This window comes from Aethalodelphis obliquidens, unplaced genomic scaffold (assembly GCF_003676395.1).
Source record: "Aethalodelphis obliquidens isolate GAN/ISIS:26980383/991018 unplaced genomic scaffold, ASM367639v1 scaffold16, whole genome shotgun sequence".
NCBI classification, from domain to species: Eukaryota; Metazoa; Chordata; class Mammalia; order Artiodactyla; family Delphinidae; genus Aethalodelphis; species Aethalodelphis obliquidens.
The window spans coordinates 31,818,269-31,830,382 of NW_020837960.1; the positions used below are offsets into that span (position 1 = coordinate 31,818,269).

General features: G+C 39.5%; 1 protein-coding gene across 1 annotated transcript in view; it reads right to left on the reverse strand.

The window, feature by feature from the left end:
• The window catches only part of TNFRSF19 (TNF receptor superfamily member 19), a 159,207-nt gene extending 150,955 nt beyond the window's left edge, over positions 1-8,252 (reverse strand). Inside the window, exon 1 of the mRNA XM_027116691.1 lies at positions 8,168-8,252. The gene's annotated coding sequence lies outside the window, so the exon portion shown is untranslated. The remainder of the gene's footprint in view (positions 1-8,167) is intronic.
• Positions 8,253-12,114: the final 3,862 nt, after the last annotated feature.

The following is a 12,114-nucleotide window of genomic DNA, read 5'->3' on the forward strand; positions in this document are numbered from 1 at the left end:
CACTTGACTTATGTATATTGTGAAATGGTTACCACAATAAATTCAGTTAACATCCATCACCTCATATTGATACAAAAAATATTTTTTCCGTGTGATGAGACCTCTTAGGATCTACTCTCTTCAGAACTTTTAAATATATCATAAAGCAGTGCTAACCATAGTCATCATGTTGTACATCACATCCCCAGGACTTATTTGTCTTATAACTGGGAGTATGTACCTTTTGACCACCTTCGTCCAGTTCCCCTACCCTCCACCCCCTGCCTCTGGTGACCACAAATCTGATCTCCTCCATGCTGTTCTCCACAGTGGCTGCACCAATTTACATTCCCACCAACAGTGCACAAGCGTTCCCTTTTCTCCACATCTACACCAGCATTTGTTATGTTTTGTCTTTTTGATGATGGCCATTCTAACAGGGTGAAGTAGTATCTCATTGTGGGGTTTGATTTGCATTTCCATAGTGATTAGTGATATTGAGCACCTTTTCATGGATGTGTTGGCCATTCGTATAACTTTGGGAAAATGTCTATTCAGGTCCTTCGTCCATATTTTTTATGGATGCTTTAATTCAGTGTACTTTCTCGTCAGCATGTTTCATCAGCCTTTTTATCTTTAATAAATTCAATTTCCATGTCAGACATGACATTGTAGTACCTGATGAGGTGTGGGCTGTCCCATGTGTCCTCTTCTATGAAGGGGGTATGAGCAGCTGTGGCATACTGTTGCCATGGTGGCACCCCCAGAAAGCCTCATCATAGACCATCCCAAAAGAGTTGTCCACACTTGGCATTGCCTGGTCTTTGGCTCCTGGAAGTTCCCTTTTGGAAATCATGTCTGGATCCAGGGCCTTGCTGACTTCCACAGTGGAGAAGGACTGCCACTGCACTGAGAGGTCGGCAGTGAAACCTGTGGCTGAGTCCTGCAGGACAAGGTCCTCCAGCACTGCCAGCCTGTGGTCAGCTGCTTCACCAGTTTGTAGGCATTTACAGGTATGCCAGGTAGTCCTCAGGACAGCAGCCAACCTGCTGCTCAAGGCTTCCATTTTGTTGGCCCAGCTCTTAATCTTGGACAGCTTGGTAATTTGTAAAATATAAATGTAAGAAATTTATAAAATTATTAAAATGTACATGTTCATATAAATTAATGTATTATATGTATTATAAATGAATTATAAAAATCTATAAATTATAACTTACAAATAATTATAAATAAACTGAATATACATGACATTAATACATGTTTATCCAATATGTGTGGCATGTATTAATCACACAAAGTTTATATAATATAATTTGCTTCTTTGTATAAAGAGGTGTATTGCGGGCTTCCCTGGTGGCGCAGTGGTTGAGAGTCCACCTGCCAATGCAGGGGACACGGGTTCATGCCCCAGTCCGGGAAGATTCCACATGCCACGGAGCGGCTAGGCCCGTGAGCCACGGCTGCTGAGCCTGCGTGTCTGCAGCCTGTGCTCCGCAACAGGAGAGGCCACAAAAGTGAGAGGCCTGCGTACCGTAAAAAAAAAAAAAAAAAAAAAAGAGGTGTATTGCTGTCTATTTCTCCTTTTAGGTCTCTTAATATTTGCTTTATTTATTTAGGTGCTCCTATATTGGGTGCATAAATATTTACAAATAAATATATATATACTTGTATAATATACTTATATTACGTGTAGATGACACATTCAAATCATTGTGTAATTTATTATTATAAAAGCTCTCCCCTCTAGTTGACCTTGAGGTTCTGTGCCAGCAGGAAGTGAAGGCTAAGGCAGAGCTCTAAGCTGCCTGTCTGAGGGTTAAAGGTATTATCCCACATGCACATGCAGCCCCCCAGCCCCCCACAAAGATTCAGAGGTTTATTGCCTTCAGATGTTTAAGGAACTCTCTCTCCAAGGTGGTTCAACATATAAAATCCATCAGTGTGATACACCACATTAATAGAATAAAGGGAAAAAGCCCATGTGATCAACTCAATTGATTCAGAAAAAGCATTTGACAAAATTACACCCTTTTATGATTAAAACCCTTCAACAAACTAGGTACTGAAGGGAACTTCCTCAACGTGATAAAGTGCATCTACAAAAAATCCACAACTGACATATTACTTAATAGTGAAAGACTGAAAACTTTCCCCCTTAAGTTCAGGAACAAGACATTGTACTGGAAATTCTAGCCAGGACAACTGGGTAAGAAAATAAAATAAAAGGCATCCAGACTGGAAAGGAAAAAGTGAAACTGTCTCTATTTGCAGATGACAGACCTTATATACAGAAAACCCTGAAGATTCCACATACAAAAAATCTATTAGAGTTAATAAATGAGTTTAGGAAGTATGTAGTATACAAGACCATAGACAAAAATCAATTGTGTCATACAATAACAATGAACAGCCCAAAATTGAAATTAAGAAAACAATTCCATTTAAAATAGAATAAAATACTTAGGAATAAATTTAATAAAAGAAGTGCAAGACTTATATACATGAAAACTAAAAAACATTGCTGAAAGAAATTGAAGAAGATCTAAATAAATATAAAGGCATCTCATGTTTGTGTAGTGAAAGGCTTAATATTGTTAGGATGGGAATGCTACCCAAATTGATCTACAGTTCAGTGCAATCACTATCAAAATTTCTGCTACTGTGTTTGCAGAAATCGACAAGTTGATCCTAAAATTCAGACAGAAATGCCAGGGACATAGAATAGCCAAAACAATTTCGAAAAAGAACAAACTTGGTGGATTCACACTTCCTAATTTCAAAATGTACTACAAAGCTACAGTAATCCACACAGGTGACACTGAAATAAGAATAGACATAGAACAGTGAGTAGAACTGAGAGTCCAGAAATAAACCCATGCATTTATGGTCAACTGATTTTTTTGAGAAAGGGTGCCAAGGCTATTCAATGGAGAAAAGAATAGTCTCTTTTTAACAAATGATGCCAGGACAACTGATTAACCACATGCAAAAAGAATGAATTTGGACCCCTGCCTCACAACATATTTAAACATTATGTCAAAATGGATAAAATATCTACATTCAAGAGCTAAAACTATAACAATTTTAGAAGAAAACATGAACGTAAGTCTTTATGACCTTGGGTTAGGCAATAGTTTCTTAGAGATGACCCCCAAAGCACAAGTAAGCAAAGAAAAAATTAGACAAATTGAATTTCATCAACACCGGAAACTTTTGTGCATCAAAGGAAACTATAAAGAGAGTGAAAAGACAACCCATAGAATGGGAAAAGAGGTTCTAAATCATGTATCTGATAAGGGTCTAGTATCCAGAATACATGAAAACTTTCTTACAACTCAATAAGAAGATGACAAATAATTCAGGTTTAAAATGGGCACATGATTTGAATAGACATTCCTCCAAAGGAGACATAAAAATGGACAATAAACATACGAAAAGATGCTCAATATCACTAGGGAAATGCAAATCAAATCAAATCTACAATGATTTATCATTTCACACAGCTACATCCCATTATAATAATTATTACTTAAAAGGGGAAATAATAGGTGTTGGCGAGGATATGGAGAAACTGAAACCCTCATATACTGCTGGTGGGAATGTAAACCAGGCAACCATTGTGGAAAACAGTAGTTTCTGAAAAAGTCAGAAAGTTACTACATAACCTGGCAATTCCATTCCTAGGGATATACCCAAGAGAACTGGAAACATATTTTGACACAGAAGCTTGTATGTTAATGTTAAGAGCAACATTGTTCATAAGAGCCAAAAAGTGGAAACAACTCAACTGTCCATTAACAGATGAACAGATAAACAAATTGTGATCCCTCCATACAACAAAATGTTATGCAGCCATAAATGGAATGAAGTACTGATACACATCACACCATGGATGAACCTTAAAAACATGATGCTAAGTGACAAGCCAGACAAAAAAGGCCACTTATTGTATTACCTCATTTATATGAAATGTCCATAATAGGCAAGTCCATAAAGACAGAAAGGCGACTAGCAGTTGCCAGAGGCTGGGGGTGGGGGAGTTTGGGAAATGACCACTAACAAGTATAAAGTTTCCATTTGGGGGGATGAAAATGTTCTGGAATTGGATAGTGGAGGTAGTTGCACAACTCTGTGAATATACTAAAAACCACTGAATTGTACACTTTAAAATGGAAAGTTTTTGGGTGTGTAAATTTTATTTCAAAAAATAAAGCAAAAAGCACATGGAAACAGTTTAGGTGTGTATTATCCTTTGTGAATAGTACTGCTGATAATCCAACGTGGATTAAATACATTTAAAAGCAAGAATCAGGCTCACTTTTTACAATAAAAACTTTCAATATTTTTATATGTGATGCCCATCCAATGCTTATAGGCTTAAAGTGTGGACAATCACTATTTCTTTTACAACCTCTAGTTACAACCACAGAATGACAAAAACTACATGCTCACTATCAATAAATATGTACCATTTTTATAATTCTTTTCCCCCTATTTTGTTTGTTCTGATTACATTGATTGAAATGCAATCTTGTGTGTCTCTTGGATCTAACGATAAAACGTTTGGGCTTGTACTTGGCATGTCTTTGCCTTTACGTTTTTATCTTTTCTAGTAATTCATTTCCACTGTATTCTAAAAAGTAACAGTCTGCAATGGATTAAAAAATTGTAAAAAGGAACTGGTCCTTCACCACAGGTGGCTCGACTGGGTTAGTCAATCCCCACTCCGTGATGCCAGAAGGAGTCTCTGTAATGAAGCATCTAGGACAGAAGATTTACATCTTCCTAGGTAAACTGGTACAGTCTCTTTTACAAAAACCTCCTTTAGGGACTTCCCTGGTGGCATAGTAGTTAAGAATCTGCCTGCCAATGCAGGGGACACGGGTTCGAGCGCTGGTCCGGGAAGATACCACACGTCACAGGGCAACTAAGCCCATGTGCCACAACTACTGAGCCTGCGATCTAGAGCCCACGAGCCACCACTACTGAAGTCCATGCACCTAAGAGCCCGTGCTCTGCAACAAGAGAAGCCACCGCAATGAGAATCCCACGCACAGCAACAAAGAGTAGACTCCACTCGCCGCAACTAGAGAAAGCCCGCGCACAGCAACAGAGACCCAATGCAGCCAAAAATAAATAAAAAAGAAAATAAATTTATTAAAAAAACCAAAAAAACCCACCTCCTTTACCACTATTTTTAATAGTGGCAATGTTGGCCTTCCACATGCTCAGGAGGGGGTGGGGAAGGGGTGGAAGAGAGGTGACAACACAGCAGCCACAAAGACACACAGCCCATCATCCCCTCTGCTCTTCTGCCTTCTCCTTCACTTACGCCCACTATACCTCGCATTTCTGAGGCCTGAGATTCTCCAGGCCTCCACAGGGGAGACTCCACAGGGTCACCAGTATTATATTCTGGGCTCCAGCTTCCTTTGCTGCCCTGTCCATCTGCTTTCTGTCCTCTGGGCATGTGTTGAAATGTCTTGTCTACTGAAATCCCTCTCACTTTCTCTGCTGTATGGGTTTATTCCCCTTTGTGCTGCTACACTGTCACTTCCCAGGGCTCTCAGGAGGGATGGGAGGTGAATACACCTGTTCAGTATGATCCTGAACTTGATCAACTTGAGGTTTGGATCCTCAAATCACACACAAATTCTAACAGCCAAGATAGAAAATGGTATGATATAACATCTCTCAGTTTTTGAACTAAGATTTTTTTTCTTTTATTTATGTTACTTATTTTATTTTTGGCTGTGTTGGGTCTGCGTTGCTGCATGCAGGCTTTCTCTAGTTGCGTTGAGCGGGGACTACTCTTCGTTGCGGTGCACGGGCTTCTCATTGTGGTGGTTTCTCTTGTTGCAGAGCATGGGCTCTAGGCTTCAGTAGTTGTGGTGCGTGGGCTCAGCAGTTGTGGCTCGTGGGCTCTAGAGCGCAGGCTCAGTACTTGTGGCACTCAGGCTTAGTTGCTCCGTGGCATGTGGGATCTTCCCGGACCAGGGCTTGAACCCATGTCCCCTGCATTGGCAGGTGGATTCTTAACCACTGCACCACCGGGGAGCCCTGAACTATTATCCAAATAATTTAAGAAGAAATTTACCAGTTTTACCTCAAATATATAAGTATTTTAGATTAAAAATTTACCTTGATGTAAATTATTTGGATTAACTCATTTGAGGCTCACTTGGATAATAATGACATCATCATTGTTCTCTTTTTCACCCGAAAGAGCCACAACTGATATTATAAAGTTGTCTCTCTCTATATTTCATTCACTCAATATGTGTGAGTGCTTAACCACAAATAATACTGAGCAGCTTTCATGTGCTTATTTTTTATCCATAGTATATTTTTTTGGTTCAAGTTTTTTGTCCAATTTTTATTGGATTGTCTTCTTTCTATGGAGTTGTAAAGTTCTCTCCAGAGTCATGGAGTTCTGAGTTGCAAGTCTTTATCAGATAATATGATTTGCAAGTATTTTTCTCAGCCTGAGACTTATCTTTGTATTTGCTTAATGATGTGTTTTGAAAAGCAAATGTTTTAGATTTTAACAAAATCCAATTTACTGATTTCTCTCTTTTGAATTTTGTCTTGGTGTCATAGCTAAGATATGTTTGTGTAATTCAAGGCCACAGTGATTTTCTCCTATATTTCTATGTTTTCTTTTTGAAATTTTATAGACTTAGTGCTTAGCATTTAGATCTATGGCCAACTTTGAGTTAATATTTGTGTATGGTATGGGGTAAGGGAGTAAGTTCATATATATATTTTGCAGGTGAATATCCAATTGTTCCAGCATCATTTGTTGAAAAGACTATCCTTTCCCCATTGAAAGTAAACACTGATTCATCTGTAACCTGCTTGGTACCAGCTAACTGACAGAGTCCAACCAACAGGCACACCAGTGACAACGGTACCACAAGCCAGTTGCTCTGCCTTCATCTTACTTCGCTCTTACATCAAACTTAGTGAGGCAAAGCAGATAATATAACCACTACTTTAAACACAGATGAAACTGAGACTTCGGAAGGTTGAGTGGCATAGCCTCTTAACTCCAGTCATTTTGTTATTTCGATCGGTAACAGAGTCTAAAGAGCAACAAATAAAACAATGGTTAACATGAAAGAAAAGAAATACGAGCTCATTAACTAATCAGGAGTTCTTATTCCCAAAGAGTAAATCTGATTACTTTGCTGCCTGTTCAAAAACCTTCAATGGCTTCCTTATGCCTAAAGAAAAAAAAAATCCAAATTCCTTTGGGTAGCATAAGAGGCCCTTTGTGCGCCATGAGATCTGGACTCTCATTACCTCTCCAGCCGTACTTTTCAAAGCCCCTCTCGTGCTCCTTCTACCCAGTATGAAATTCTGAAATTCTGCAAATGCTCTGGCTTTTTGGTGCCCATGCCTTGGTTCAAGTTAATTGCTTTCTCTGAAAGGTCCATCTTCCAAAACTCTCTTTCCCTCTGTCCAACTCTATTGACCAACTTATTTTGAAAGACCGATTTAGTTCAAAGGCCACCCCTCTGGGACCTTCCTTCCTTCTTGCTTTCAGAGATGCCCTATAGAACAGTGACCACCCAAAGGGCAGGACCATTTGTTAACATCCTCACCACACTGCCCATAACCAGGCCACCGTCAGTGTGAAATAAAGGTCTGCTGAGCGAATGAGGGCCCGTTATTGTCAGTCCTGAGCGCTCATATTTGAAGTATGTGAAATGTACAAAGTTGAAATGCGTTATAATTCCCAAGAGGGCTGATAGGACTGCAGCAGATCTGTCCGTTGAACCCAAGGTCCTACCTAGTAAATTTCACCTCCGCTGCTGCCCAGTCTCTGTCCCCTGGCTCGTCAAGGGGTCTCAGTGGGATGGGGGAACTGAGGAAGCTGGCACCCTGCTGCCATCAACATGTTGTTTCGGTAATTCCAAACCTTACTCCTTTCCTCAACAGTGGTCATAAAATTTTGAAAAAATAAAAATACACTAAGAAAGAAGTAGGGATTTCTTCTTTCGTTGGTTGTTACATTTTTGATGAGGCGAAAGTTCAAACAGGACCATAATGATAAAGAATGTACCTGTCAGCTTCACGTCTGATCAGGTTGTACCCATGACTCGGCCAGCGTCCCAGCTGTGAGAGAAGGCTGGGCTGGAATCCCTCTGACAGATTCACATCCTGGTGCTCGTCTACATACCTGGCTGGGAGCAAGATTGATGCTGATGAGAAACGTGCCTGGTTCTCTGCACAAAAGATGATGCTGGAGTGGAAGGTCGCCAAGGGAGGATTGAGAGCGGGAACGCAAGCCTGTGCTCAGGAATCCCAGCGTGAGCTGATAAGCTCAGAGCCGACCGGGTTCTGTGCAGTTCCCAGTGTATGATTCATGGGCAGGATTTTCCTGTTCTTACAAGGAGCCACAGTGAAACTTGGGGAGAGATTTGGATCTGGATAAATACTTGTCAGATTGGAGAAGGGCCGAGAGCAGCAGGGCTCTCAGATATTTCTCATTCTCTCAGGCATGAGGAATGATTGCACGGGTAAAGACCCTGAATCCTTCCCGGACCACCCCTTCCCACCATGGTCCCTCCTTCGCTGAACTTGCACTTGGGGATCTGACACATATTCGTACTTACTAGTCCTCTAACTGTATCACATGTCTCAGTTTCTCCTCTCCAACAAGATTGTGATATTTGTGAGAATAGAAGAAATTATCTTTTTTTTTGTAGCTCAGGGCAATATTAGACACATTAGAAACTGATACACGGGTGTTAATTGATTAATTTATTACAAATGCTTAGAAGATTAAGTAAATGACTATCATTTAAAAAGGGAACCAAACTGAAAACTTCTCTCAGTTAGTGAACACTTTCCACAGATTTTCTTTTTTGAAGGAGCGGGGAGTCAGTGGGCGTGCTGAGTTTTCAATTAGATATTTTGCTGCCAAGAAGAGAAACTTAGAGTATAGGAAAAAACAAACCCCGAAGCCGAACAAAGCTGATACTTTTCAAGGGCTCACGTAACTTCAAAACCACAGCATTTTGCATTGCTTTTTACCTTAAAAAAAGAAAGCAATGCACATCTGCTCAAAATTCAATCCAGAGATGAAATGATGAAATAAAGCAGTGTCACACATGTACCGCTGAGATGTCCCCTGTTGGTTCCCGGAGCTGCCAGTGGACGCGCTTAGACAGCCTGGCATGGGTGCCCCAGTGCCTGCCAAGGGGCCAGACACACGGCCCAGGAGAAGCATTTATAATTTCAAATTAGAGATGCTGAATTCTTGCAAGACTCTGTTTTGACCAATCCCATCTGAGTTTATATGGGAACAAGCTGTCTTCAGCATTCATACCTGGCTCCAGGCACAAGGATGTAGAAGAAACAGCCACCTTAATTCCATGCCTCCATTTGCTGGAATTCTGAGTTTTTCTTCACAAGTTCACTTAGGCTGGCCCAGCCACTCTCAGGATTAACTTTACTGGTTGTGCTGGAATATCAATTCTTACCGCCTTCTATTTGTGCAAAAACTCTTATGGAGGATATTGTCCATCATTTCTTCACTTAAAGCCATCGTATGAATACTTACATACACCAATTATTTTTAGATTTGGTTTCAAGGAAGAATAATTTTAAAAAAAATCATGTTTTCTGTCTGCTGCTGTTATTACATAGTTCTCATTTCCACTTTTGCCTTGGCCTCCAGGAAGCTCAGAGTCATGTTTCATACTCAGTTACAGAAATTATGTTACATGTTAGCATTACTGTATTTACTGTATCTTTTCCTCTTGATCCTTAGCTCCCATCTCATTCTTCTTTTATTAGGTCTATCATACTTTTTTTTAAACATTTTTATTGGAATATAATTGCTTCACAATGTTAGTTTCTGCTTTATAACAAAGTGAATCAGTTATACATATACATATATCCCCATATCTCCTTCCTCTTTAGTCTCCCTCCCACCTTCCCTATCCCACCCTTCTATCTGGTCACAAAGCACCGAGCTGATCTCCCTGTGCTATGCGACTGCTTCCCACTAGCTATCTATTTAACATTTGGTAGTGTATATATGTCCATATATACACTACCACTCTCTCACTTTGTCCCAGCTAACCCTACCCCCTCCCAGTGTCAAGTCCATTCTCTACTAGGTCTGCATTTTTATTCCTGTCTTGCCCCTGGGTTCTTCATGACATTTTTTTTTAAATTTAGATTCCATATGTATGTGTTAGCATACGGTATTTGTCTTTCTCTTTCTGATTTACTTCACTCTGTATGACAGACTCTAGGTCCATCCACCTCACTACAAATAACTCAATTTCGTTTCTTTTTATGGCTGAGTAATATTCCATTGTATATATGTGCCACAACTTCTTAATCCATTCATCTGTCGATGGACACTTAGGTTGCTTCCATGTCCTGCCTATTGTAAATAGAGCTGCAATGAACATTGTGGTGCATGTCTCTTTTTGAATTATGGTTTCCTCAAGGTATATGCCCAGTAGTGGGATTGCTGGGTTGTATGGTAGTGCTATTTTTAGTTCTTTAAGGAACCTCCATACTGTTCTCCATAGTGGCTGCATCAATTTACATTCCCACCAACAGTGCAAGAGGGTGCCCTTTTCTCCACACCCTCTCCAGCATTTATTTTTTGTAGATTTTTTGATGATGGCCATTCTGACCGGTGTGAGATGATATCACATTGTAGTTTTGATTTGCATTCCTCTAATGATTAATGATGTTGAGCATTCTTTCACGTGTTTGTTGGCAATCTGTATATCTTCTTTGGAAGAATGTCTGTTTAGGTCTTCTGCCCATTTTTGGGTTGGGTTGTTTGTTTTTTTGATATTGAGATGCATAAGCTGCTTGCAAATTTTGGAGATTAATCCTTTGTCAGTTGCTTCATTTGCAAATACTTTCTCCCATTCTGAGGGCTGTCTTTTCATCTTGTTTATGTTTTCCTTTGCTGTGCAAAAGCTTTTAAGTTTCATTAGGTCCCATTTGTTTATTTTTGTTTTTATTTCCATTTCTCTAGGAGCTGGGTCAAAAAGGATCTTGCTGTGATTTATGTCACAGAGTGTTCTGCCTATGTTTTCCTCTAAGAGTTGGATAGTGTCTGGCCTTACATTTAGGTCTTTAATCCATTTTGAGTTTATTTTCCTGTATGGTGTTAGGGAGTATTCTAACTTCATTCTTTTACATGTGGCTGTCCACTTTTCCCAGCACCACTTATTGAAGAGGCTGTCTTTTCTCCATTGTATACTCTTGCCTCCTTTCAAACATAAGGTGACCATATGTGCGTGGGTTCATCTCTGGGCTTTCTATCCTGTTCCATTGATCTATATTTCTGTTTTTGTGCCAGTACTGTACTGTCTTGATTACTGTAGCTTTGTAGTATAGTCTGAAGTCAGGGAGCCTGATTCCTCCAGCTCCATTTTTCTTTCTCAAGATTGCTTTGGCTATTTGGGGTCTTTTGTGTTTCCATACAAATTGTGAAATTTTTTGTTCTAGTTCTGTGAAAAATGCCATTGGTAGTTTGATAGGGATTGCATTGAATCTGTAGATTGCTTTGGGTAGTAGAGTCATTTTCACAATGTTGATTCTTCCAATCCAAGAACATGGTATATCTCTCCATCTATTTGTATCACCTTTAATTTCTTTCATTAGTGTCTTATAATTTTCTGCATACAGGTCTTTTGTCTCCTTAGGTAGTTTTATTCCTATGTATTTTATTTTCGTTGCAATGGTAAATGGGAGTGTTTCCTTAATTTCTCTTTCAGATTTTTCATCATTAGTGTATAGGAATGCCAGAGATTTCCGTGCATTAATTTTGTGTCCTGCTACTTTACCAAATTCATTGATTAGCTCTAGTAGTTTTCTGGTAGCATCTTTAAGATTCTCTATGTATAGTATCATGTCATCTGCAACAGTGAGAGCTTTACTTCTTCTTTTCCGATTTGTATTCCTTTTATTTCTTTTTCTTCTCTGATTGCTGTGGCTAAAACTTCCAAAACTATGTTGAATAATAGTGGTGAGCATAGGCAACTTTGCCTTGTTCCTGATCTTAGTGTAAATGTTTTCAGTTTTTCACCACTGAGGATGATGTTGGCTGTGGGTTTGTCATATATGGCCTTTATTATGTTGAGGTAA